The sequence below is a fragment of the Sciurus vulgaris genome (genome assembly GCF_902686455.1).
Source record: "Sciurus vulgaris genome assembly, chromosome: 4".
Lineage (NCBI taxonomy): Eukaryota > Metazoa > Chordata > Mammalia > Rodentia > Sciuridae > Sciurus > Sciurus vulgaris.
In genome coordinates this window covers 43,481,613-43,507,739 of record NC_136464.1, presented here as the reverse complement: position 1 = coordinate 43,507,739, position 26,127 = coordinate 43,481,613, and the positions used below count along the sequence as shown (strand labels likewise).

At 37.6% G+C, this 26,127-nt stretch overlaps 1 protein-coding gene across 6 annotated transcripts in view; it reads left to right on the top strand.

Annotated features, from left to right (window-relative positions):
- Positions 1–345: 345 nt before the first annotated feature.
- The window catches only part of CCSER2 (coiled-coil serine rich protein 2), a 172,038-nt gene continuing 146,256 nt past the window's right edge, over positions 346–26,127 (top strand). For 2 of the 6 annotated variants that reach the window (XM_079138198.1, XM_079138199.1), the window contains exon 1: positions 346–579. The gene's annotated coding sequence lies outside the window, so the exon portion shown is untranslated. Of the gene's footprint in view, positions 580–3,728; positions 3,817–26,127 lie in introns of all 6 variants that reach the window. The other 4 variants (XM_079138195.1, XM_079138200.1, XM_079138197.1 and 1 more) reach the window with 3 other exon arrangements.

Below are 26,127 nucleotides of genomic sequence, written 5' to 3'. Positions count from 1 at the left end.
ACTTTTCATTCTGGAGGACCTGACAGGTTTGGCCGCGGTCAAGGAACAAATGTTAGTCCAGGGGGTCGTCCTAAGATCAGGTCGTTCGTAGACCTGGCATCAGTGGTTGGTCAGAGCAAAGACCTGAGTCAGGGGGCAGAGAGGCAAGGTCAGCAGAGAGGGGCGGGTCTGGGGTGGGGGCGGAGTCTGGGGAGGCTGGCGAGTAGGCGGGGCGGAGCCCGAGGTGGGCTGAGGCTGGAGTCAGGCTGAGGCGGCGGGTCCAAAGGCGGGGTTTTACCTCGTGAGTTTCGCGCCTGCGCACGGGCGCCTCGGGGGGCGGGGCTGCGCGCGCGCCGTGCGCGGGCCCTGGAGGGCGGAGTCCAGGCGAGCGCCGGCTAAGGGAGGGGGCGCGGCGGTGGCTCAGGAGTCCGGCGCTCCCTGAGGCTGTGGACACGATGCTGGCTGGGTCCTGGTGTGCTTCGGGGCCGACCGGAATGTGACGGGCGGCCCCTCGACTCGCCTTCGGTCCGGGTGCCCACAGGTCGCTGGGCGACCAGCAACCGGGCCGCGGCCGAGAGGAGGCAGCGCGACCTCCGCACGGTGAGAGCTGGGGTCAGGGCCGGAGTCGGCGCTGCTCTGGGGTAGCGGCGGGTGCCCAGAGCAGCCCGTAACGGGGGCGCGGTCCGGGGCGGGGCAGAGGCTCGGGCGTCCGGGGAGAAGCAGAGGCCCGGGAAAGGCAGCCTTCCCAGGGGGCCCCGCGAGCGCCCCGCGAGCCGCCTGAGGCAGGCGGGAGTGGAGCGGGGAGGCCGGACGCCCCTTGCCCCTCGGGCTGTGACAGGCGCAGGGAGCTATGGGCAGTGGGTCTCGGGCCGCAGCGGCTGCCGCCTTTCTCTAAGGGAAATCTGGGCGAGGCTGAGATGGCTAGTGATTTCAGAGCCAGGATGCTTGTGAGGGTTGATAGGGGCAAGTACTGGGGTGCTCCCAAGGAGTGGATTTTTGTTTTTTTAATTACTGGACCAAAACAAAGACACACCCTGAAAAAAAAAAACCCTGAGATAAAACTTTGATGGATCATACCGATGCAGTGGGTTCATATGCTGCTGCTTTCTCTTCTTTAGACATCTGCTATTTTTATCCATTTGTATAATGCGCCGAATTTCTCGATACAGTAAGAGTAGGAATTGCTTCTTTGATATGGTCCGTGGTGGCTAAGCTTAAGTTTGAATTTCAATAATTGCAGATTCATCTTTGTAGGCTATCCAGCCAATTAGACTTGCTGTTCCTAACTAGGCCTTAGGAGTGTGGAAATTACTGATGCACGGACTCTTTGTGGTCTCAGATTGTTATGTAGGCTTTCACTCTTAGAGGAGAGAGAAAATGAACTTTAGCCTTTTGAAAGTAGCTATTTTCTCCTGAACATTAAGCTATTATGGAGCCTGTTCATTCAGCCAAAGGTTTTTTTAAAGCATCATCTTGAAAAGAGACTTTAAAGAGACTTTATTTTAACCAAATCTAAGATATTCTCCTTCCTCAAAAGATAGGTACAAAACATAATCTGTAATCAGATTTATAGTCTGTAATATATGATAAGGATATCAACATCACTGGATGTTTTGCTTGAAGTCAGTTTTCTTTTCAGACTTTATTGTTTGCTTTGCTATTTTTTGATTTGGTGTTTTCCTTAGTGTTCTAGACAACACTGACTTCAAATAATCTTTAGGTTAAAAATACAACTTTCTTCAACCTTTTAGGCACAATTAATAGTGTCTTCTTTCAGTTTTATATTAATATGCCATAGTAATAAAATGCTGGAAGCCATCATGAGAGCAGGTATTCATTAGTTTTTAAAATTCTCCCTTTCTACAGGTAGAATTTTTGCTTGTTGCCTAAACTCAGTTCTTCTTACTGCGTGAAGAAAGAAGAGGACTTTGATTTCATGTTTGAAAGCCCTTTGATGACTCTTCATAGTCTATCTTCATAGTCTATAAAATTGAGACTTTTGTAATTTCTGTCTACATTTTAGTTTCTCTTCTACCATGATGCCTGCCCTTTCCATTTAAGTCTATACGTAACTCTCAGAAGATGACATCTTCCTTTGTGGTTTTACACTGTTCCCTCTGTTGAAAATTTCTCTTCTTAGTAAACAACTTGTCCTTCACAGCCTTACAAAATAACACCTGAGTCTTGTCTGGACATCTCATTCCTCTTGTCTTCTCTGATCCAATAGGATACACTACATTATGCAGATAGCATTTTGCCAATTGGTAGTTAATGATTTGTTTATATGTCTGCCTCCACCAGGCTTTTGAGTTTCTTTTTAAGTTTGCAACTTTAGCACATACTGTTGTGGCACAGGTGCTCAAAAATTTAACTGTATGTGTTCTGGAGGAATGGTTTCAGTTTTAAGATAGGTAAAATAGACTGTCTTTTTCAGTATCAGAAAATTTTCAAGGTACTTTTAAAAGCCCAAGAACAAAGTAAAAATCATTACTGATTAGGAATGAAATCCTAGTATGATAGATTAAAAACAGTCCACTTGATGATGAGGAATAAGAAGGGCATGGCCATTATGGATTCTTGCTTCATTGGTCCTAGGACTTTATTTTGAGGTGTAGTATTTGCCCAGGGTCACGTGGGTAAACAGGGACAGAGCCCAAATGACTGTCCAAGTCTTTTGATCATCTTTGATTTCACTTTTGCCCCTAGTCTCCTAATTCAGAACTTCAGTAATTATTTTACCATCTGAGTAGGGGTAATGAGAGACTTGGGTGTGTTTGGGGAAGGGGCGTGTTACATTAACAGGTACTGAACTTGAAAGAATTAACAGATTATTTGGTTCAACTTTAAAAATTTTGTGATTAAATAATTAAAGCCTAAAAAGACCGGTAACATGCCTGAGATTACTTAGGGCTATCTCTGTCTCACATCTTCTGACCTCATGTTTGTTTATTTTTCACTGCTTCATGTTGTGGTGTGGTAAATAAGGAAGTCACCAAATTTTCACACAGTGCAAATCTACTTCATTTTTTTCCTCCTTAAATCCTTAGCTGCTGCTCCTAGGGATTTAGAGCCCTAGAGTGGTTGAGAAACATAATAATTCATCTGGGAACATAAGGGAAACTGAACCTTCACCATTCTATGTGGCCAGATAGTTTTAGCTTTGGTGCTTGGGGTCCTCTCTCCAGATGCCTTGTAATAAGTGGCTTCTGATCACCAGATGGAGTTAAATTTTGATGGAAAAGAGATTTTAATATAGTAAGGTTACAGTTGGCTAATAGCATGGCTAAAATTATGTGTTTGGTTTGTCTTTGTGTTAGAAGAGTTGATCTAGTTACTCCTATGTGATAGGTTTTTAGTGTTAAACATAATTTATTATAGTTTCATGCCTCTAAAAAGTCAGTTTTGACATGTGTACTTAGTTTGGTCAGCCTGATCAATGCCAATAGGCTTTTTATTGGAACAACATAATGCTAAAGAAATTTTTTAAAAAAATCAGAATCTTTCTTATTTCTTGTCATATCTATTTGGTTTTATACTATAACCAAATCATAAATGTAATGTTTAACATTTGCTTTCATACTTAGCTTTTTTTTTTTGCTATAGTTTTTATGCCTTTGGATTATTATACAGTGTTACAGTGAGTTGAGTTAACTTATTTTTTAGTAATTGTACATCTAGGTTGCTTATATCATTTTGTAAGTAGTGCAGCTAGTATATAGTTATTCATCATTTTTGCTTCTTCCCTTTAGGTTAAAGGTCCAGGAGAGGAATTATAATGTCAGATGGTATGAAAGTTTTATCAGTTTCAAAAAAGAATACCAGATATACTTTAAAAAGGTATTGTTATGCACTGCTTCCAGCAGAATTTAGCTGACCAATTCTATCGTACATCTTTTACAGTCTTTTGTTTCTAAGTTTGGTTTTTAAAAGTGGGTATTAGAATACTTGCTGTCTAACATCACAATCCATAGTAGAAAAAAAAAGCAAATGCAGTGTTTTTCTAGTTCTATTTTCTCCTTTCTATGAATTGTTTGTCCTTCAGTTATAAACTTACTGAAGTGTTTTCATCATGTTCATTAGCACTGACACCGTAAGTATTTAATCTTTTGAAAAGTGTTTCTGATCTGCTTTATTTTTAGTATTGAAGGATTTGTAGGTTTTTTTGGGGGGAGGTACTGGGGATTGTACTCAGGGGCACTTTACCACTGAGCCACATCCCCAGCCCTATTTTGTATTTTATTTAGAGACAGGGTCTCACTGAGTTGTTTAGCATCTCACCAGTGCTGAGGCTAGCTTTAAATTCACAATCCTCTTGTCTCAGCCCCCTAAGCCACTGGGATTACAGGTGTGCACCACTGTACCCGGCTAGTATTTATTAATACTACTAGAATCACTGACTTTTAAAAAAAATTTGTGATTTTTGTGTTTTGATTGTGAAGTCTTAGGATGAAATTACCCTGCTACCTGATGCATACTTTTATTAAGTTTCCAGAGTTTGTTGTTATATGTGTACATGTTTACATGTGCAGTTGAGACTAAGTTTCATTTATGTGGATTTTATATTATAGAAAACCACATTCTTACCAATTTCCATTTTTTTTCTTCCTGAGTTTGAATAGGGAGACAAAATAAAATAACCTAGTTTTTAAAAAACTAGGATACTTGCTTTTTAAAAATAAATTATGGTAAATTTTAGACTGAAATTTTCATGAAAGCAGTATATTGGCTAATTGAAGGTTTTGTTGGTTCAGGATTAATTGGAACATTGTTTCTAACTAGACTCTTGCTGTTAATTATTCTAAAATACATGGAAGCCAATCTTGGTTTCTACTCTCTTTGGGAAGTGATGGGTTCTAGATAGATGAGATAGTCCAGTATAATAATTAGAAGATATACTGTGCAGGGACTTGACATGGAGTTTCTTACTTAGTCCTCATAGCACCCCTAAAAGATACGTCTTTTAGTATTCTCATTTTGTGCATGAGAAAACTTATAGACGCAGAGTAATCTGCTAAAGGTAACATGACTATGAAAGAGTGCAACTGGAACTCAAGACAACCTGTCTGCTTTTATGAGGCACTATTTTAAAACTGAATTATTTGCTGTGTTAAAAATTTGAACTTCTCTTAGGTATTTGAAAGATACTAGATATTTCAAAGCAAGCAGATGATATGACATGTTATTTCTTTTTGAGAGATGGCTGATGTGACAATATGGAAATATATTGAATTGTGGGTCTTATAGGAAGTGATCAAAATAGATTATTTGAGAAATTAGGTATAAACTCTTGAGTTGAAAGTGGAGATCAGTAAATATTCTGGAAAGAGACAGAACTGAATAACTGATACACAAGCGAATGGGAAGTTGGGAGTGTTGATGACAGATGATTTTGTACCCATAGCACCTTATTTTATTTCTTCCATTGCACTCATCTTAATGTGTTGTATCTGATCTAGTGACACCTTTACCTCCCCCACTGAATTATGTGCTTCTGAAGGATAGGGATTAGGAATAATGTTTGAGTGAATACAGGATGAGAGGACACAGAAAGATGACAAGAAACTGAAGTGAGAAACAACAAATCACCAAAATTAGAGTGGTTGGGGGAAGAGGAACTCTAGAATGTGACAGCTATCCTGGAGGAAGAGGTAGAGCACATCAGTGAGGAGCTGAGGAGGAACTCAGCCTGTTGCAATCAACCAGTCAGAACACTCCTTTCTTTTTAAGTGAATTAACCAGTAAGAAATGTTTTGTGAAATCTCTTAAGTTTTTTGCTCTTATCTATTGAGTTAATTGCTTTTGACTATCACAAAGTTATATCTCTGCCTTTAGAGACTTCTGGTTGGTTAAATTGAGGTTTTGGAGCCCTTGGAGAGCCAGAGGATTTTTAAAGACTAGATCCATGAGAACTGAAGTATTTCTCCTGTTTATTTCTCCATGTTGATGAGCAGCTTAATTTGAATACAGTTGGACCATCTTTGAGACTTGTCGTTCTTAAAAATGCCACAGATAATTCCAAATAATGAAGAATTTCTATTATTATCTTATCTTTCCTTTCCTTTTCCGTTTCCTTTCCCTTTCCTTTCCTTTTCTCTTTTCTTTCTTTTTGCAGTACTGGGTATAAATACTACCCAGGGGCGCTCTACCACCAGGCTATACCCCCAGTCCTTTTTAGCTTTTGAGAGAGGGCCTCACTAAGTTGCTGAGGCTGATTTTGAACTTGCAGTCCTCCTGCCTTGGCCTCCTGAGTTGCTGGGTTTACAGGCATGTATCACTATACTTGACGTCAATATTCTCGTTGTACAATTCTATAATGATAAAAAAGTGTGGGTACTAATTTTCCATTTACTTGATCAGTTCCTAACTTAATTCATATGTTTGATTTTTCAGAGTTACTTAGAAAAGGAATTTGCTCTTAATTTTTTCTGCTGCCATTTGCTTCAGGTTGTTCTTACCCTCTGCTCTCTGTCTCCTTTCCAGTTTCATATGCCCAGTTTCCTTACTTGATAAGTATAAGGGGAAGGGAAAGGGATAAAAAGCATGAGTTCCTCCCTTCCCTTCCTTTCTATAGTTGTTACCAACCACCCTTCTTCTCACATCACTGCTCTCAGCTATTCAATTTGGTAGGGACTCCTGTCCCATATCTTCAGTTCTGAATGTGGGAATGGGAGATGGAAGACATAGTTCTTTAGCTGAGGAATACTGAGTGTCTCAGGGCCCATGATCTCTTTTAGTGTCTGGTATTGAAAAACCCAGGTGATACCTTGTATCTTAGTGGATATGCTTCTTATTCCTTACCATTCAACCTTTTCTTAAAGTGAAACACACACACACACACACACACACACATATTTGCTTTGAATCCCCTCCTCCCCACAACAAGATATCAAAATCTTTGATGACTGAGTCACTGGTGTATACACTAGGGACAGCAAAGAGGCAGACACCAGAAGGTTCTTTGAATTGTTATTGTCATGTTAGTGGTATTTGGTTGCAGCCTGAGTGCTTTGGGGAAATTTGAGAGCTTTCTCTGACCATTATGTCTTGGCAGCCAGTCTTAGGATTGGGAGTTACAATTTTCTCAGAAGACCATAACTTAGAAAAGCAGGAACTATTCATAACAACTATTAAGTGTGTAGAATGAGCTTAGTGATTTTTGGTCCGAGTTGGTAGGCAATTAGGAACTAGTGAAACATTTAAGTGATGTTTCTTTTCAAGGAGTAGGAAGACAGGGATGACTATTTTCTTCCTTTCCTCTGTACTTTTTTTCTCATAGTAGGGGTGTGTCAGTCCTTGTTTATTATTGGTACTAGCTGGGGTTGTAGATTTGGCTGTTATTGGGCCAATTCTTGCAGTCATTGTTTCTCTAAAGACTGGAGAACTTCTACATGGAAAATTCCTTTAGTCCCCACTTTTATACCAGATCCTGACTCTGGATTTTCCTTCCTTCACTCATCCTGCCATTCCAAATGGATGAACATTTGTTAGGAATAGTGCAGTGAACAAATTATCTGCCTTTGTGGAGCTTACATTCTAATGAAAGATACATAAAATAAATAAATATGTAGAGTCTCAGCTTTTATAGTTTATGGAGAAAAATAAAGCAGAATAAGGTGAAAAAAGCATGTGGTGGAAACTGCTGTTTTATACAAGATGGTTAGGAAAGGCTTTAATGAGAACTGGTATTTGAGTAGAAATCTTGAAATGAGAATTATTTGAACAGATGTGTATGGGGGGTGCGGATATGTAGGGGAGAAACATTTGATAAGTTGGAACAGGAGTGCAAATATCCTAGGCCAAAGTATGCTTGTTATATTCAAGGAGTGACATGTTTATCAGTAGAGGCTTTGAGGGGAATGATTGGTAGAAGATGAAGTCTAAGAGGTGGATTGGGTGGTGGAAGGTCAGATCATATATGGCCGTGTAGGCCAGTGGGACTTTGGCTTTTACTCTGGAGTTAGGAATTCACTGGAAAGTCTTGGCTTGTTTTTAAATGTTCCTCTCAGCTGCTATATAGAGAATATGTCAGGGGCAGGGCATAATGATATCATTTAGTACACTGCAACAGTAATCCTGGGTGGGTGATGATGATATTGATTTTAGTCATGGTTGGGAGAAGCACTCCCACTCTATACATTTTTAATGAAGAACCAACAGTTTGATAATGGATTAGATGTGGTCTGTGGGTTTGGGCCTGAAAAACTGGAAGAATAGAGTTAATATTTATTGAGAGGAGAAAGATTGCAGAAGAAGCAGGTTTTAGGGGGAAATAATGAGTTCAGTTTTGAACTTGCCAAGTTAGCAATCTTAGTGAAGATATTGTGTAGACAGCTGGATATATGTTAGTCTGCAGTTCAGGGCAGAAGTCTGGACTGGAGACATAAATTTCCAGTGATTGGCCGATGGCACTTCAATGTCATGAAAACTGATTAAGATAGTTTAGAAAGCGTGTCTGGAAAAGCCCAAAAACTTCCCTTGAGATCTTATAATGTTTACAGAGAGAGGCTGAGACACTAGCAAAGAAGAATAAGAAGAAGCACCCTGTGATGGAGGAGAATTAAGAGTAAGTTGTATCCATGAAGTCTAGTGAAATGTCTTAGGAAAGAGGGAGTAGTCAGCTTTATTAGATACCTTGATATGGTAATCTATCAATGTGGTAGTTTTATGAAATAGATTTTTTTTTTTAAAGAAATTAAAACCCTAAAAAATTTTAAATTAAAGTTCGTATGAGCTGCTTTTCAGGGGAAGTTTCGTTAGATACTCTTTACCACCCCTTTCTTTATTTCTATTATACTTAACCACAGTTTTACTATAATTGCTTCTGATTGGGTTGATATATGATATGAATTCAGAAGTGGTGAAAGCACATATTAGTTACAGCACTTTATGTGCCTCTTTCTGTGGTTCATTTTTGTTTGAATAAGTAGTAGTCTTCGTTTTGTGCTGTAGCATCTTTGTAGTTGTTTCTTAATCCTCTTCTTTTGTCTCTTTTCACATTTTCTTACCTTAGCCACTGATCTGTGGATAGATTACTGAAAGACAGATCCTGTCAAGTTCTGTCATTGCTGAAAAAGTCCCTGTTGTCTGCAGAAGTTAGTTTCCCTTCTTTTTTGCCTCTTATCCACTTGTTCCACAAGCATTCAGCTTTAGAGAATATGGACTGCTTTTTCAGAGATTCTAATGTATATCTGGTGTTTTTTATCAGTGTTTTTTTATTGTAGGACTATAGGATAAAGGTTAAAAGTGTACAGAAAGTCCTCTATGAGCTGCCTTGCCCTCATCATCTGTCATGGTTCCATGAAGATGAGAAACTAGGGATGTTTTGTTTAGCGCATATGATACCTTTTATTTTTCTAGAAGATCACTCATCATCTTAGTTATGTCATTAAATCCTTTATCTTTTTGTGTTTCCTCTTCTATGAAAGCTGTATGCATTTTTTGGTCCTATTTTGCCTATTCCTCCTTATAATTCTCTGTTATCTGTGTTCCTGTGACATTTTCCACATTTACTGTATTTTTGTCTGCTTTCATGACTGGATTCCCTTACCCCTAGGAAATTTTTGTTGAATGAATAAGTCAAGCAAATAGTTACTTACCGTTGACCCAGTTTTGATTGACCCATTTGGTTGGATATTTACGTCCTTCAGTTTGTACAGGATATACATATGAGCAATTCAAATAATATTCTTATGGACAGAGTCATACCACAAAGAATCTTAAGAAATTTATATTTTGAATATTTGTTCTCATTAGCAAATAATAAGATTTGTTGATGATTTTATTATATTTCCCAAATCTTTTTTTCTCTAGATTTTTCCTCACCTGTATTTTTCTTCTTTTTCTTTTTTCAATACCTTTATTTTATTTTTATGTGGTGCTGAGGATCGAACCCAGGGCCTCATGTATGCTAGGCAAATGTTCTACCACTGAGCCACAACCCAGCCCCCTTTTTTTCCCTTCTGACATTTCTGTTTGGATGGCGTCCGTAGTACCTTCCACACAAAACAGCATGTCTTAAAACTCATTCCTTAAGCTTGATTCCACTCCTAACCTCTCCACAAGTGTTTTATCTACCTGTCTTATGAGTTGCTCAGATTTCTCTGAAATCTTTAAGTCTCACTTCTATATTTGGTCAATTCATAAGTTCATTTATAATTCAACAGAATTTTTGACAGTTTCCCATGTTCATTACTTGTTAGTATTAGTAATGAGAGGCTGAATAAGAGAAGATCACAGTTCACATCTGATTATGATACAATGTAAAGGGCATAGTAATATAGTAATAGTGGAATATCTGGGACAGTATTAGTAGATAGGAAAAAAATCCAAAGTTCTTCTCATATACCAACTCAACACCACACTTCTGACAATGAGTCTCCTATAGTTTATCTCATGTCTGACACTGTCTACCTGAAGGTAGCATCAGATCCTATAGGATAAAGGCTCAGTCCCATATGACTGCTGCCTACTTCAAATGCCTATGGCAAACTCCAGATTGTGACCTGTACTGATGACTGACTAATTATAAATCAGGGTTCATAAGCCTCTTCCTTGGGTTCAGTTAATTTGCTGTGGCACTTCACAGAACTTAGGGAAACACTTAGGTTTACCAAGGTATTATAAAGACTACTGCAAAGGATTTAACTGAATAGCTGGATGGAAGAGATGAATTGGACAAGGCATGTGGGAAGGGGTGCAGAGTTTTATACCCTATTTGTGTATGTTACCTTCCAGGTACCTTTACATGTTCAGCAATCCAGAAGCTCTCTGTGAACCTTGTCCTTTGGGTTTTTATGGAGGTATCATAATGTGGCTATGATTGATTGCATCATTGGTTATTTATGGTAATCAGTTTTATCTCCAGTCCTTCTCCCCTCCCTGAATGTTGTGGGTAGGGCTGAAAGTCTCAACCCTCTAGCCTTGCCTTGGTCATTTTGTTGACCAGTCCCTGTCCTGAGGCTATCTAGGACATCTAAGCTACCAGTCATTTCATTATCATACAAAAGACATTTAGTTCTGGAAACTCCAAGGATTTTAGGAGCTGACTGCCTAGAATTGGGTAGAAACCAAATATATATTTCTTACATTACTCTATCATAGATATCTTGGGGTGAGGGTTCTCTCTTCCATGTATTCCTTTAATTTTACTTTGGCTACCATCCTTCTCTTTCAGGTCTCCGTTATTATGTTCAGGTCATTTAAAGGCCTCTTAATAGCTTCTCTTGTCTTAACTCCTTATCGTTCCAGTTCATCATATACTTTGTTCTCAGAGTAGTTGTCTTAAAGAGAAAAAAAGCTGTATGTCTTTACTCTATTTATAGAATAAAATCTAAAAATAAAATAAAGTTTGGAATTCAAAGTCGTTAACTTAGACTTCCATTTTCTGTCTTCTGCTATGTGATCTATCCAATAAAATTCTTCTTAATTTCAAACATATTTTGTACTCTTCTTTTTTTCTCTTGTTTGAGTCATCCTTCCTAACCCCAACAATGTTTTACTTGTGCTTTCTCTATTTATTTACTGAAATTGTATCTGTTCTTTGACTTAGTTCCAAATTGTTAAATGCACTCTGAACTTTTTAGGTGATCATGCACATGGTTGGTTCGATTTTTTGCACTACCGATGATTAAGTACAGGGGCACTTTATTACTGAGCTATATCCCATCTCTTTTAATTTTTAAAAATTTTGAGATAGAGTCTAGTTAAGTTCCTTAAAATCTTGCTTAAGTTGCTGAACCTGGCCTTGAACTTTCAGTCCCCTTCTTCCTCATCTCAGTATAGACGTGTGGTATTATGCACAGCTCATGCCCATGTTTTTGATACCTTTTCTTCTTTTTCCTTCCAAGACATCATTCTCTTTTGTTTTTTTTTTCTTTTGTACTTGTTCTTTCTCAGCTTTCTTTATTGACCTCTATTCATATATTTACTTCATTTTTCTATGTTGTTAAATGATGGTGCCAGTAACTCAGCTACCCAAATTATAAACCTGGGACTCATCCTAACTTGTGTTCTCTCATTTTCCATTAGTTTTCAAGTATTGCTAATGGATCTGTTCACTCTCCATTCTCTTAGACTAAGTCTGATATTCTGAGTAGATTACCAAAGAACACCCCTTTACACTAATTCTTCTGCCTGGCCCTCATTATTCTATATAACATGTATTCAGAAAATGCTTGTTGGTTGTAGCCAGTTAGGAATGCCAAAGGCAAAACAGTTTTGGGTTAATCACTCTAGAGTAGTACTTGAACCATATAATCCTTCTGTATCCATTAAAGGTGATTTCCTAAATGTCTCTGTTTGTTATGAAAAAAATTTCTGCTTTCTGCAAGAAATTTACCTAAGAATAGGAACAGTATTTGTTAAGGCTGTAGGGAAAAAGGAAGAAAAGATGTATGGAAACTGAGTTGTGGCTGAGAGAAGTGCTGTAAGTGATCTTACCAGACATTTTTGTTTTTAAAATGAACTAGAAAAGACGATAAAGGATTATAGGTAATATATGGTGGTACTTAGTGTCCAATGCTAGTTAAAGAGTAATTAATTACAGGAAGTTCTTGAGACTGTGAATAGACAGAACTGTGAGCTTTAGTGTGGTGAATTTTAAGCTAATATATTTGAGTAGTACTTTGAAAAGGTGCTGTTTAACTGTCAGTTAATGCTCAGGAGAGATTCCTGATATCATTTTACATGTTCCTGAATGTATAATGGCATAATGTGCTAATGCTTGAGATGTGTAACATAATCACTCTACCTCCACATCATTTAATATGCTTCATAAGCATGGGCATTTTGTATTGGAAAAATTATTTTCTGAACATGGTTATAGTGTAGATGAACGCTTTAGTTTCTGAAAAATTTTCTTGGTTTGCTAACAGTAAATCTTAATAGGTTTTGTCTAATATGTGGTATTAAGAAAGATTCCAAATTTTCAGAATAAAACTTAAAGATTCCCCTAATATTCTGAATGATTAAGCACATATTTTGAAATCATTGTATTTATTTTATGGGTATTTTATGGCAGTGTTGAGGGTATTTTTATTAGCTTTTGCTGTTGGTTTATTGCTGATCTTATTTTTGGGTGAATTTAGGTGTTTATGAGACTGCTCTAGATTCTTACCTGGATGGTAACTTGGAAAATCTATTTGAGCACTTTGTATTATAGTGTTTTGAAGTACAGAGTGGAGTGTCTATATCTGTTTGGTTTACATTAATCTACCTAGAAGTTTCCCACTGTAGAAAGTGGAGAAGAAAGAAAAAAGACTTTGGAGAGAATTTTGAAGGTGGGTAAGTGGTACCTACAACCAAGGGAATAGTATGTGTGTTTTGATAAGGAGTTCTTGAAAGGGCATCAGATGGTCAGGGGTCCTTTGGTGGTTTGGTGTGGTTGGAAGGCAGGGTTTGTTGGGTAGTGGTGCTAGGAAATAGCTATAAAGGAGACCTAAAACCAGATTTCAGAGGCTATTATAATCTTAGTTGCCCTCACTAGCTTTGTGTGTCTGGGCAGAGGATACGATTTCTTCAAGTTTTGATTTCCTTAAATCTATAAAATAAGAATTAAAAAAAATCAGTATATAGGATTGTGAAATTTAAATGAGGTAATAAATGTACATAACACACAACTACTCAATAAATATCAGCTGCTGCTGTTAGTTCTAGTATAAGGCATTTATACCTTGGAGAGCCACATAGTGATTTTTAAGTGGAAGAGTGACATGATCAGACTATAATTTTGAATATTCTGGGCAAAGTATAAAGAATAGATAAAAGGGAATAAAGCAAAGGCAGGGAATTAAGTGGCTTGGGCTGGAATACTGGTTAGAGATGGTAAGATTATCAAGAAATGAGGCAGTGTTGAAGAGGGCAGGATGTGTTTGAGATTTTTTTTTTTTATATTGTCAAGTGTATTGGAGAATTAACATAAACCATATGAACAGACTACCCAGCTGAATAAGAAACATTGTACATTGTATTCTCCTATTCATAATTGGAGAGGGCTGAAGAGGATGATTATAGGCTCCCAGCTCACTGTTGTCCAAGGACCTGTAGTTGAACTTGGCTCCCTAGATGGCATTGAAACTTTAGAACAGCGCTAGGTGATGAGTCCAGAGCAGTAACTTTTGGTAGTACATAAGGATTCCAATTTCAGGAAGCCCTCCTGAGGTCAGGAGAGACATGGCATTAACCATGAGTGACATTACTCTTTTGAAAGTGAAGGCAGGCAAAATGATGACATGTGTGTACAATCCTTTTGAGGCTAAAGAGGCTAAATCCTGAAGGTAGGGAAAAGGAGAGGAGGTGTACAAGACCACAAAATTATACAGTCTTTGCACTGGCCCAAAGGTGGCAGTGTCAGCTCAGACCAGCTGGTTTTTGGAGAAGCAAGTTTGTGGTGTAGTCTTTATATTTCAAGGAATAACTGTGCAGAAAAAGTTTCTTAGACAATTTGCACAAAATGTTTTTTTTCCAACGTGCATTTAAATCTTAAGAGCTCAAGATGTTAAAAAAGAGCCACATTTTAGAAAGACCTTTTGCTAGAACAGCAATTAGTTTTTATCAGTAGCCTGTCAGCTACTTCTTTTTTTTTTTTTTTTTTTTCTATAAGTTAGTTAACTAAGTGACTCTGGAAAGGTGTGTCTGCAAGAGAGAGCAGAAGAGCAGAATCCTACCTGCCATACCTGTCAAACTTCCCTTGATGCTTTGTGAAATACCCTGTGTGGTACTGTTTCCTAACCTGGAATCTCAGGTGCTTTTTGATCACTTCCTGTGGGGAAACTCCAGATTTCATACTACAATGTAGTGCTCTTCAGGCTTTTTTTTTTAAACTGCGAGTGACTGTCAGATATACATTTTATATGATGTACACACATAAGTAGACACATAACTGAAACAAGTGTTATGAAACATTGCCTTCACTATATATATTATGCCTTCAGATATTTTCTGTTCTGTTCCTATTGTAGCAAGAATACTGTACATTATTAAGTGGGAAGAAATTGCTTTAGGATATGCAAAATTAATTTTAAGAAAACAACTGTACTTTAGAAAATATGGTTGGTTTTCTTTATATGAGGCATTTAATAAAGCAAAAATGTTTCTATCCGACAAATGCATTTTATAGTACTTGTCCGTCCTTTAGGGACTGCTATAACAAAATACCTTATATTGGGTAATTTAAAAACAATAAGTGAACTGGGGATGTGGTTCAGTGGTAGAGTGCTTGCCTAGCATGAATGAGGCTGCATACAAGTGCTGGTGTCACCATTGAACCATATCCGCAGTTGAAGGCACCAGCAGGTTTGCTGTCTGGTGAGGGCTCTTTTCTTCATAGACCATGTGTTTTTACTGGGTCCTCACATGGTAGAAGGGGAAAAATCATTTCCTTTAGGCCTTTTTTATGAAGGCACTTATCATTCATGAAGGCTCTGCCTCATGATCTAATCACATCCAAAGGCCCCCACCTCTTAATAATATTGCATTGAAAATTAGGTTTCAACAATCAAATTTTGGGGAAGCATAAACGTTTAGACTGTACCATACCACGACTATTTAAGGTTTTATATTTTTTAAATTTTATATCTTTTGAATTTTAATTAAAAAAATTTTTTTATAGTGCTGGGGTTCAAACTCAAGTCCTTATGCATGCTAGACACATTACCACAGAGCTGCATCCCCAGCCCATTTAAGGTTTTAAAAACCATTTCAGGCAAGAGTCTTTTACTCTGTGTCTAAGGTCCACTGAATATGATGTACCTAGTTCATTTGGTCTGACAAATGAGACCATTGCCACATACAAACTGAATCATTTCATGTGCGAAGGTGGAGTTTATACAAAAAAGTTCACCATTTTACAGTCTAATTGTTCATCAACTTGTTTATTTGTAGAATTTGTATTTGTTCTTTAACTCCCTTTTCATGATCAGGCTGACGGGCTTTCTGTTGGGAAGCACTCCCTTTACTTAATGTTTTTTCCTTAGTCTGTATTTCAAAACTTCTGCCTATACCATCCAGCTGTACTTTAGTGTTTTTATGCCATCTATTTAGAACATTATTTTTCATTTTCCTCTGTTGATTTTTAAGTCACCTCTAATATGTTGAGGTGGTGATAGTATTTTTTAAGGTTTAATGTATAAGAGACTTTAACAGTGTTTTTGTTTGTGGTAGTAGTTGATTGGTTTGCTTTCCTTATTCCATTTTCTTGTATTTAGCTATGTTCATATGAAGAGTTATTTTAAACAATAATATTCATTATTCAGAAGTGCTTTTTTCCTTTTAATGTGATATTCTTAGGAAAACCACAGCTTGTGTATTGTTTATTTCCAATTCTTCTGGGGGCTCTAGTACAATCATTTTTTTCCCCCCATTCTATTTCTGCATGCTTATGTTTGGTGGTACAGTTTTTTGGTCTATTAAAGTTAAACTCAGCATTTTCTTCAGCTTTTTGTCCCTTTACTAACCTGCCTTTCCTCATATTCTTCTAAGAACTTCCCTGAAGTGTTGATTTCTTTAGGAAATTGATTCTTGGGTTTTTCCATTGAAAAAGCTCTACAGTTGCTTTGAGTAATTCTTAAATGTTTTCTCTTCTCTGTTTTAGACAATTTCACATTTACAGAAGAAACAGGTTTCTAATTTTGTGTTCCATGAATAAGTTCTTGAATATTTTACACTGTTAAATTAGTGTCTCCCTTAGATAGCACAAAACTAAACAAAACTATTATGTTTTATTGTTCTGCACCTAACTTTAGTTGATTTGATATTTGGCAAATCAAGAAGATTCTCAGTGGCAGCACTCTTGGGATTAATTTCTGTTAACTAGTTTGAGGGGTTTTACTTGTTAAAAATGTTATAGTATGGGTGTCCAAATTGCTACTAAGAGTTGTATGAGTAAGTATATAACCCAGGGTTAGCATTTAGAGAGCACAATAATGCTGAGCATAAGACTCTGTCATACTTGATTTCTCTTGTAATTTTGTATTTTTCCCAATATGTTTTATGCCAGAAGTTTTCAGTTTCTTCTTAGAAAAATGGAAATTCGGTACCATGTATGTGGAGTAGAAATTGAGGTTACAAATTAGAATAAATTATTAAGCGAGAGGGAAGCATTCACAGAAGAGATCATTTCCTTTATGAGGGTTAGGAACCCATTGTGATTTCTGGATAGTCAGAAAAAAAAAATCAGTATCATGAATTGGTGCTTGTTTTACTTAGGTAAATAGGAACTGATAAACGGGAGTTTATAAGTCAGTTCTGTAGGATCTCAAATGTTATTTGAAATATACTGTCGATTGTGTTAGGCTATTTTATATATGTGTGTGTGTGCATGTGCGTGTGCATACATGTTGATGTAGTAGATTTAAAGAAAAATTAATGAAATTCTCAGCAAAATGCTGTTAAGAGATATTCTTCATTTTACTGTACATTTAGAAAACACCAGTATGTGCCAGGCTATGTCCTAGGGCTTGAGTGAGGAAATAGTTGGATGAAAATCCCATAAAGTGTTCTTAAGAACATTAATGTCTAGTAGAGGGAACAAAATGAGGGATCTGAGGAGTATTTCTTGGCATGTTGACATGAAACAAGAGTCTGCAACCTAGAGTGGTGGGCTTGGCTTCTACAAAGGTGGCTTGATGCTATGCAGAATGTGAGAAGAATGAAGGATTGTACATTTCAGGCACTACAGATAGTATATGAGTCCCACGACTCCTCAACAAGTCAGACGCAAGCCTTTATAAGTAATTAGTGGAATAATCTTGGACTGATGATCAGCTGCAATATGTCTTGAAAATTCCCTAGCCTCTTTTTCCCCCATTGGACTTGGTATTAACTGTATATTCTCATACCTTCTTTTTATAATAGTAATTATGTTTTTGTATATGTTTTAATATCTAGCCTCTGTAGGACCATTAATACTGTGAGTATAAGGTTCTTGTCTATATTTTGTACAAGTAAACAGTGTTATGGGTAACTTTAAATGGTGTTATGGAGAGCATATAAGTAATAGTTTTGTTGGAGAAGAAAATGTGGTTTAATGCATGTTTTTAGGTATAGGTTCTTTCCTTCTAATTTCAATGTCGGTTTTGTTCCCTTTCTCATTAATTGGAATTTAGCACTTTAAATTTCATCGAGGACACACTTAATAATATTGAGTTCTGTTCCCCTGTGTCCAATGATTTGAAAGACATATGTTACCACAAAATAGGGAAGCTGGGCACAGCAGCACACACCTATAATCCCAACTACTCGGGAGGCCGAGGTAGGTGGATTGTAGCAATTTAGTGAGACCCCATCTCAGAATCAGAAAGGGTCTGGGTATATAGCTCTGTGGTAGAGCAGTTGCCTAGTATATTTAAGACCCTGGGTCCAGCCCCTGATACTTAAAAAAGAAAAAAAATCATTACTACAAAATAGGATATTAGTGTGTTAGGTTGTGTTCTAAGCCTAGTGTGAAGGTTAAAAATCATGTATAGTCAAAACTATCCTTGACAGTTCAGATAGGGACCTAAATTTAACTTGGTCAGTTTTTCTTTCAGCTTTCATTGAGTGCTTGTTTGTATAGTTGTTCAAATAATATTATCTCACTCTTGGTAGTGTACTTATGCTAAGGTCTGTACACAGTTACTAAGAGAAAAAGATTCAGATCTTCCCTCGTATATTCACTTTGTAATTATTTTAAAAAATTGTTTTAAGTTGTAGATGGATGCAATATCTTTGTTTTATTTATTTATTTTTATGAAGTGCTTCACATCTTTTAGCAAGTGCTCTACCTCTGAGCTAAAACCCCAGCCCCTCATAATTTAATCTTACTGAGTGATGAAAGGATGGGGAGAATCACTTATTAATGTTTCTCTTTGAAGAGTAATTTTACTTTGTCTAGATTAAAATACACTTGTGATGTGATTGCCTCCTCCATCTCCATCTGCTACCCTTATCTCTGTTTTATTCAGGAGTAAACATTCACTTACTTACAGATAGTTGAAGTTCTGAAAGTCTGTTCATAAGTATTTTTGTAAACAATTGCTAACATCCTCCTTTGGTGGAAGGCATTGCCGAAACTTTTATTTTGGTAGATTGTTTTGTTCATGATATAAAAGCTTATGAATTGAAAGTGAGTAGAGTTGCTTTTGTATGTGGGGACCTTTTAGCCCTGGAATTTGTTACTTTTTTATACACTACAAAGTAATCTGTGACACAGCCTTTGTATCATCTTTGAGCTTTCTCTGTTCTTGAATTGGGGTCTCTCTCTCTCAGGGTATGGTAGGGGTCAGGGATGCCCATTGTTCGTATACTTGTTGGTAGTGTTTTCACCAAATAGCCCTTGGTACATGTCTAAATAGTGTAGCTTAAAAGCTATGACTGGTAACTCTTATGTATCTTCAACTGCAGATGAGAAAACAGATTTAGTGAGAGATCAGGTAAAGTGTTAAGCCACAGTGAAGGTGGTGAGCATGAGATTCTAAACCTGAGCAACTGCAGAACTCTTTTAACCCTTAAAACCTTATTCTTTACCACTTCCAAAGACCGGGAGAGAAGGGGAGGAATATATATATATATATATATATACAGAGAGAGAGAGAGAGAGAGAGAGAGAGAGAGAGAGAGAGAGGGAGGGGGAGAGAGAGGAACAAATGGTAAGAGGAGGAGGAGAATATAGAATGTTAGTATAGCTCTTCCTCTGATGAAATTATTCTTAGTAGGAGCATACTTTTTTAAATGAAAATTATATATGGACTCTTAAAATCATGAGTAGAAACAACAGTATTGATTAGCCTCTAGTGTATCTGTCACTTAGCTTATAATAGTTCTCAGCTTTTTATCACTCACATCTCCTTATCCTTATTTTTGAAGGAGTTTATTTAGTGGACTATATTAGGGAAATCCTAACATGTAATTTCGTGTTTAAATGCTCTGGTATTTTAACTGTAAAACAGACCTCATTTTTTAAAAGTGGGAGTATTATACTCATCACTCTTCATTCCTCCCCAATCCTTAGTATGATGTAATTCCCAATCTATGTTCAGTTTTCTTGAATTGTCTCAAAAAACAGCAACAAAAAAGAAGTCTTTATTACTGGCAGTTTGTTCAAATTAGGATCCATATAAAGTCCACACATTGCATTTGATTATTTATTTATTTATTGTAAGATCAGATGCTGGCCAAAAAGGGATCAGACCAAAAGCAACTAAACAAAGCTATATTGGGATCACCTCTCTGGCAAGGTTCACCTGTCCACCAAAGTAAAGGGCCAGGGAAGTCTGGCCATAGTTCTGGCGGTGGGGGTGGGGGTAGGGGGGTGGGTTTGTAGCCTGGGATAGGTGGGGGAAGGCTTGAGGGTTTAGTCAACCCCTGGGGTTGACTGGAGATCCTGTGTCCCTCTGGGATTGACTGGGGACTCCTTGATTGACGGGTGGTTGCGAGAGGCCACTAGGTTTTATGTGTCAGCGTCTGATTGGTTGTTCTTTGTCTTGCCCTCATCCAGCCACCCTAACATTTATTTATTTATTTTTGTACTTGAAATTGAACCCAGGGGCACTCTACTACTGAACTACATCTCCAGTTCTTTTTGCTTTTTATTTTTATGAGACAGGGCCTCAGGCTTGCCTTGAATTTGGGATCCTCCTGCTTCCGCCTCCTGACTAGCTGGGATTACAAGTGTGTGCCATTGCACTAGGCTTATGCCTTTCTGAAAATTTGTAACATTTCTTACCTAAGTTTTTGTTAAGGAAGATTTAGCTTTAGTCTTTTTTTATCTAATGGATTTGGAAATAGTTGATGATTGGTACTTAGATGTATTAATTCACTAGAGTTTGCAAAATTATATTTCTTATTTTGAGAATCTGTTTTTCTGTACTTATCAGTTGTGATTATTCTATAAAGAAAATGTTTCATCACCATTTTTCTTTTTTAATTTTTTATGGTATTGGTGATTGAATCTAGGTACTTGAACATGCTAGACAAACTTCCACCACTGAGTCACATTGTCATCCCCATCACCAACTATTTGATTGCCTTGAAATACAAGTAAGGCAGGATTGATGCTTTATTTTTATCAGTTTGTAGAATAATTTGTCAGAACAATGAGATTTATTTTTGGTATTGATAAAGATTATTATAAGCAATGTGAAGGTTTTTAACTTTTTTAGAAGAACATTTTTTGATAAATTGAGGTATAACTTATATATAGTAAAGTGCATAAATCTTCAGTGTTGTCCCTCCTGAAGTTTACACCATCCGGCTCAAATTATAGACTTGCCAACAAGTTATAGTCAACCCCTTTCAGGTCATTTCCTCCCACTGAGTTAATCCCTGGCCCTGGAGTTCTTAACATGTGAATTCAGATCAGCAGCATCTGCTGCTACAAACTTAGAAATTCATTCTCTAAGGCCCTACCCTGCGTGGAGGAGAAGAAAGGTTGTCCTTTTTCCTCTGAGATTAGGGAGAGGGAAAGATTAGGGAGGAGTCAGGAAAGAGGAAGAGAAAGAAACAAGTCCATTTAAAAAATAAGTTGCAGTGGCAGAGTAACAAGGGCTATATTCAAAGCATAAAGTGGACCATTATTACATTTTCCCACTGTCAGTTTCTGTGAAAAAGTGGGCTTCCATATCTCCCAACTGCTTCCTGCTAGAAGAGTGCTAAGTTGGGGAAAGTAACCCAAAGTCCTTTTCTCTGTCAGTTAATGTTATTCAGCATCAGGGCAGTTCAGAGGTCCAGAGTGGCAGATGACAGGTGACTGGATAAGATATACATAGCGCAGGGATCGTGCTAAGACAACAGTAAACAAGACAGCAAAGCATTACTTTTTTGTCAACGATCAGTGCAAAGCAATTAGTGTTTCAGCCAATTTCTGAAATCCATGAAGGTAGTAACTCATAATCATATCAGTGAAATCAGATCGAATTAATCATTGTAGAAGGTTAGGAAGATTTGTAGGTGTATGAGATCGGACTCAGATTAACCCAGGACAAACTTGTGCTCTAGAGTCCTTTGTGATCATTATTATCAGGAACTCCCACACATGAACCCTTCCTTTATAACCTTCAGCTTTACTTACTTTTGGTAGGGCTGACACAAGTAGACATCTCAAGTTACATTAAAAACAAAGAACAACCATTGTTTTTTGTTTTAAATGTCCCTGTAGGACTGTGCTTAGGCTATAGTCTCTTGCCACGTGTTTAAGACCAAGTTGGTCAAAACTGACCTTGTTCCTATCTACTATAAAGAATCAGCTGAGATTCCGCAGAGTTCACTCTTGGGAATGTGTGTGAAGCTTCTTGACTTCTTTAGCTTTCCTCTATCAATAGTGCCATCTGCCAGGATGGGTTAGGGTTGCTGACCTTATGTGGCTTATTGTGAAAGCTATCAGGGACATTTCCCTCTCCAGTGACCCTTACCTTTGCAGACTGTGCACTGGTTGGCTTCCTGTTCACTGGGGTCCTCTTGAGCTCCATGATGGGCAAATTGGGTGACTCACTGGAGTTTCAGGGCTCAGAGAAGGGATCCCATCATTCTTGGAGTCCTGGCTGATCTTAGAGGGCAAGGGCCAAAATGTTGACTGCTTTTTCCTTGGCCCTTTTACTTCCTTGACTTTGATCTCAAATTTTTAAATATATAGCAGGCCAGTTGCACAAGTTGTTATGGGGTGCAGCCAAGAACAGACCAATCACCACTGAGTAGTCCAAATTTGAGAGTCTTTATTAAACCAGCCAGCTGACAGTCTTACACAATGCCCCAAAAATGGCTATTGGGAGAACAACACTAACCATAAGGTTGTAGGGGTTCTTATACCAAAAATCACATCAATCATAAGTGTCTGTTGCTATGATTTGAAATTAACAGACTAAGGTCTTGAGATCATCAACAGAGGGGGAAGTGGGTCAAAACGACCCTTACCTAGGTACAAACTAAAGAATGGTTACCAACAGCCACACGTTCACCGTTCACATGGAACATTGTTTAGTAGGAGTACTAGGAATCAAAGAAAGCGATTTTTCATTACATAAGAATTATCATTTGTATTGCTAAACACGTCATGCTAAGTAACTGATGATGGGTACAGAGGCAGGGTGTTCCCATGGGAGAAGCTAAGCAATTGTTGATGGATACAGAGGAGGGGTGTTCCCATGGGAGAAGCTTATTTCCTACGTAACATGGAGTCTCAGAGCAAAATGGAGTCTGTTTAGTCATTTCCCTTATAGTCTGACCTATATCATTCTCATGTAGCCAGATATGTCAGCTCATCACACAGTCTTAAAGTGGGAGTAACAGGTTATAACTTCAATATCTATAAATTTACAGTTATACCTTTCATTTAATTGGGATCAGTATCAGTACTGGAAGTCAGCATTATATCCTATCTATAAATGATGGCTTATTATTTCAGATTAATTCAGGTTGTTTTATTAGAAGCACTACCAAGCTTTTAACTTTCTTTTTGTGGAAAGAGTGACAAAAATGTTCCATGTTTTACAGTGTCACCTTTAAACAAATCAGGCTTTTCTTATTACCTTCCAAAAATACATTTAAATTTCTATTCCAGTGGAAAGAGGAACACAAAATTGTATATATAACTCATTGACAACAGGTTACCTTTATCCAGCTATAAAACATGAAATAACATGAATAAGTACTAACTGAATTTGTCATTTCTATATAAATTTGAAGGAAACTTTTGCTACAATTTTAGTTTGGAGAACACCAACTTGGTAAAGTGCTCTCCCCTAAGCTTTACATTTAACTAAGTACAAATAAGAATCCATAGTATATGATAACAGTAATCACAGGTCTGCATGGATTAGCAGTACTAGCAAAAATCAAAGGCTAGCCTTAAATCTCATACATTTAGGAAATAGTGTTAGTAATGATCAGATATTGACTTACTCAAAGCAAACATATGTAAGACAGGTCTTCAAATGACAGTGTGGCCCTTCTATGTCAGATATAATGAATAAAAGAGAGCCCTTATTGGTTACCTTGTCAGTAAACCTAGATGAACTTTCATTTCATAAACTTTTACATAACACTTAGACAAGGCTCAGATAGAGATCATTTCAAATGTATACATATATCTAGCATATATTTAGGGTGTCAACTATATTGTTATAACCTCAAGTAATAGTTGTTTATTTAACCAATTACAAAGTAATTATTTAAAAGACTTTAAAACAGGTACAAACTAATTCCTCTATGACTTAGTTTCCCCAAGTAATAAAACATAACATACAAGAAAATTATCTTGATAGATAAAAGCAGATCAGTGTAGACTTTGCTTTCTAATCACTACATTAAAATTCAAATTATTTTGTGCTAATTATAGCTAATTTAATCACAAACACAAACTTTTTGAGATTTACTTTACAGAAACCTTCTGCGACTTGGTGGACATTTATGACTTGTTTACATCCTTAGTTTTGTCCTCTCTTTCATCTTGGACGTTAGCCCAAGAATAGTACTTAACCGGACAAAATATGTTCTTTTCCAGAAATGTTTATCTTCTGATTTTCCATACTAAAATATATTTCCATGCCTATAACTTTTGTTTATTTTTTTCTAGTTTTGAATCCCTTCTTCATAAATTGATATTCTGAAATAATCCTTATGAATGTTATCTGTACATTTAATTTACACAACAAATTTCATCCTAGGAGAGGGTTAGACAATTCAGCATAAACAAATACTGTGCCTTAATCTTTTTTCTCCCAGGTTGCATTCAGTTGGTTGAAGCACAGGATATTTTTGAGCCTGACCTGTCTTCTTATCATTATCACAGTGCCACCAACTTTGAGTTCCCTGCTATCAGTTGTATCCAGAGGATCCTTTTGGGCCTTTTTCTTACACTGTGCATATTGATATTTAGGCTCTTTCCATTCTCCTCTTTAGGCTTCCTTGAAGATCCCTTTGTAGAGGCTGCCCACAAAACACACTTTTCCTTTTTTTGTTTTCTGAGTGCAGTTTATCCTGCCAGTCTCCCCATGTATTTAGTTTGATGAGATACTGTTATAGCAGAATTGCTTTGCCCCAGTGATGGATATCCCCTGGCCAAGTGGGATATCAGATTCACCCCCACCTTGGGCAAAAGGTGCTAGAAGGCAGGACAGAGACCAGATTCTCTTTGCCCATTTTTCTACAACCCAGACAGCTTTTCTGGGATTCCCCCCTGTCCCTCCAGATTAGGGCTAGTATCTTTGACCTACAGTGAGATAATCTGCAGTTGCCTGGGACCATGCTTAGAAACAGTGCTGGGAGTGTCAACGGGGGCGGGGGGTGGGGGTTTAAAAGATTTAAATCTTTTTAACCCTTTCTTCTGGTGTCCTGCTATCCTTGTATACCAGAGGCAGTACCTTTTGGCACCTTCAGCTTATTTCCTGACAGTTCAGACCCCTTATCATGTAACTGCATAAGTATCTGAACATGTAGACTCTCTTCCATATACTTTACCCCTAAAAGACCAACTTCAACTGCAAGATTGTATAATAATTCAGAAAGTTATTCAAAAGCTAGATTGTTACAGTAGAATGTTGTGTTAGACAGGCTTATGCCTATAGGTGGCCCTTTCTTCTATTTACTTTACCGTGGGAAGCTATCCATGATTAGCAGAGCCATGGGATACAGAAGTCTGACTTCCAGGAACTGGCAGTCATGAGAGACTGATTCATATAGCTTGGGGTAGTTGACTGTATACAGAAGTGGCTCACTGCCTGAGAAAATGCTAATTCTCTAAGCAAATAACTTCCCTAACTCTACCCTATCCCCCTTTACCTGTTCTACTCTAAATAAAGGAAAGGTGGGTTTCTCCATCTTGTTAGATGCCAGATCTTGTCATGGCTCAATCTGTCACACCCTTCCCATTTAAAAAGATTATTGGTTCCTGTGTTTATTTAATTAAATAAGTTTGCTGGTGATTAATCAATAACTGGCACTGCCCTCCAACAGAAACCCTTTTCCTCATCCACAATAGACGTGGCAGAATCCCCTTTTCTACACTTTACCTCTGAGAGACCAACTCCAATTGCAAGATCGTACAAAAAAGAAACAGATAACTAGAAAGGAGCCCTAAAACCAGGGCTGACAGATGGGAACCTTTAAAACAGACGAGCCAAGATATTTCCTGAAAGACTGTCTAGAGGATCAATGCAGTATTGGCCATGTCTTAAAAGGGAC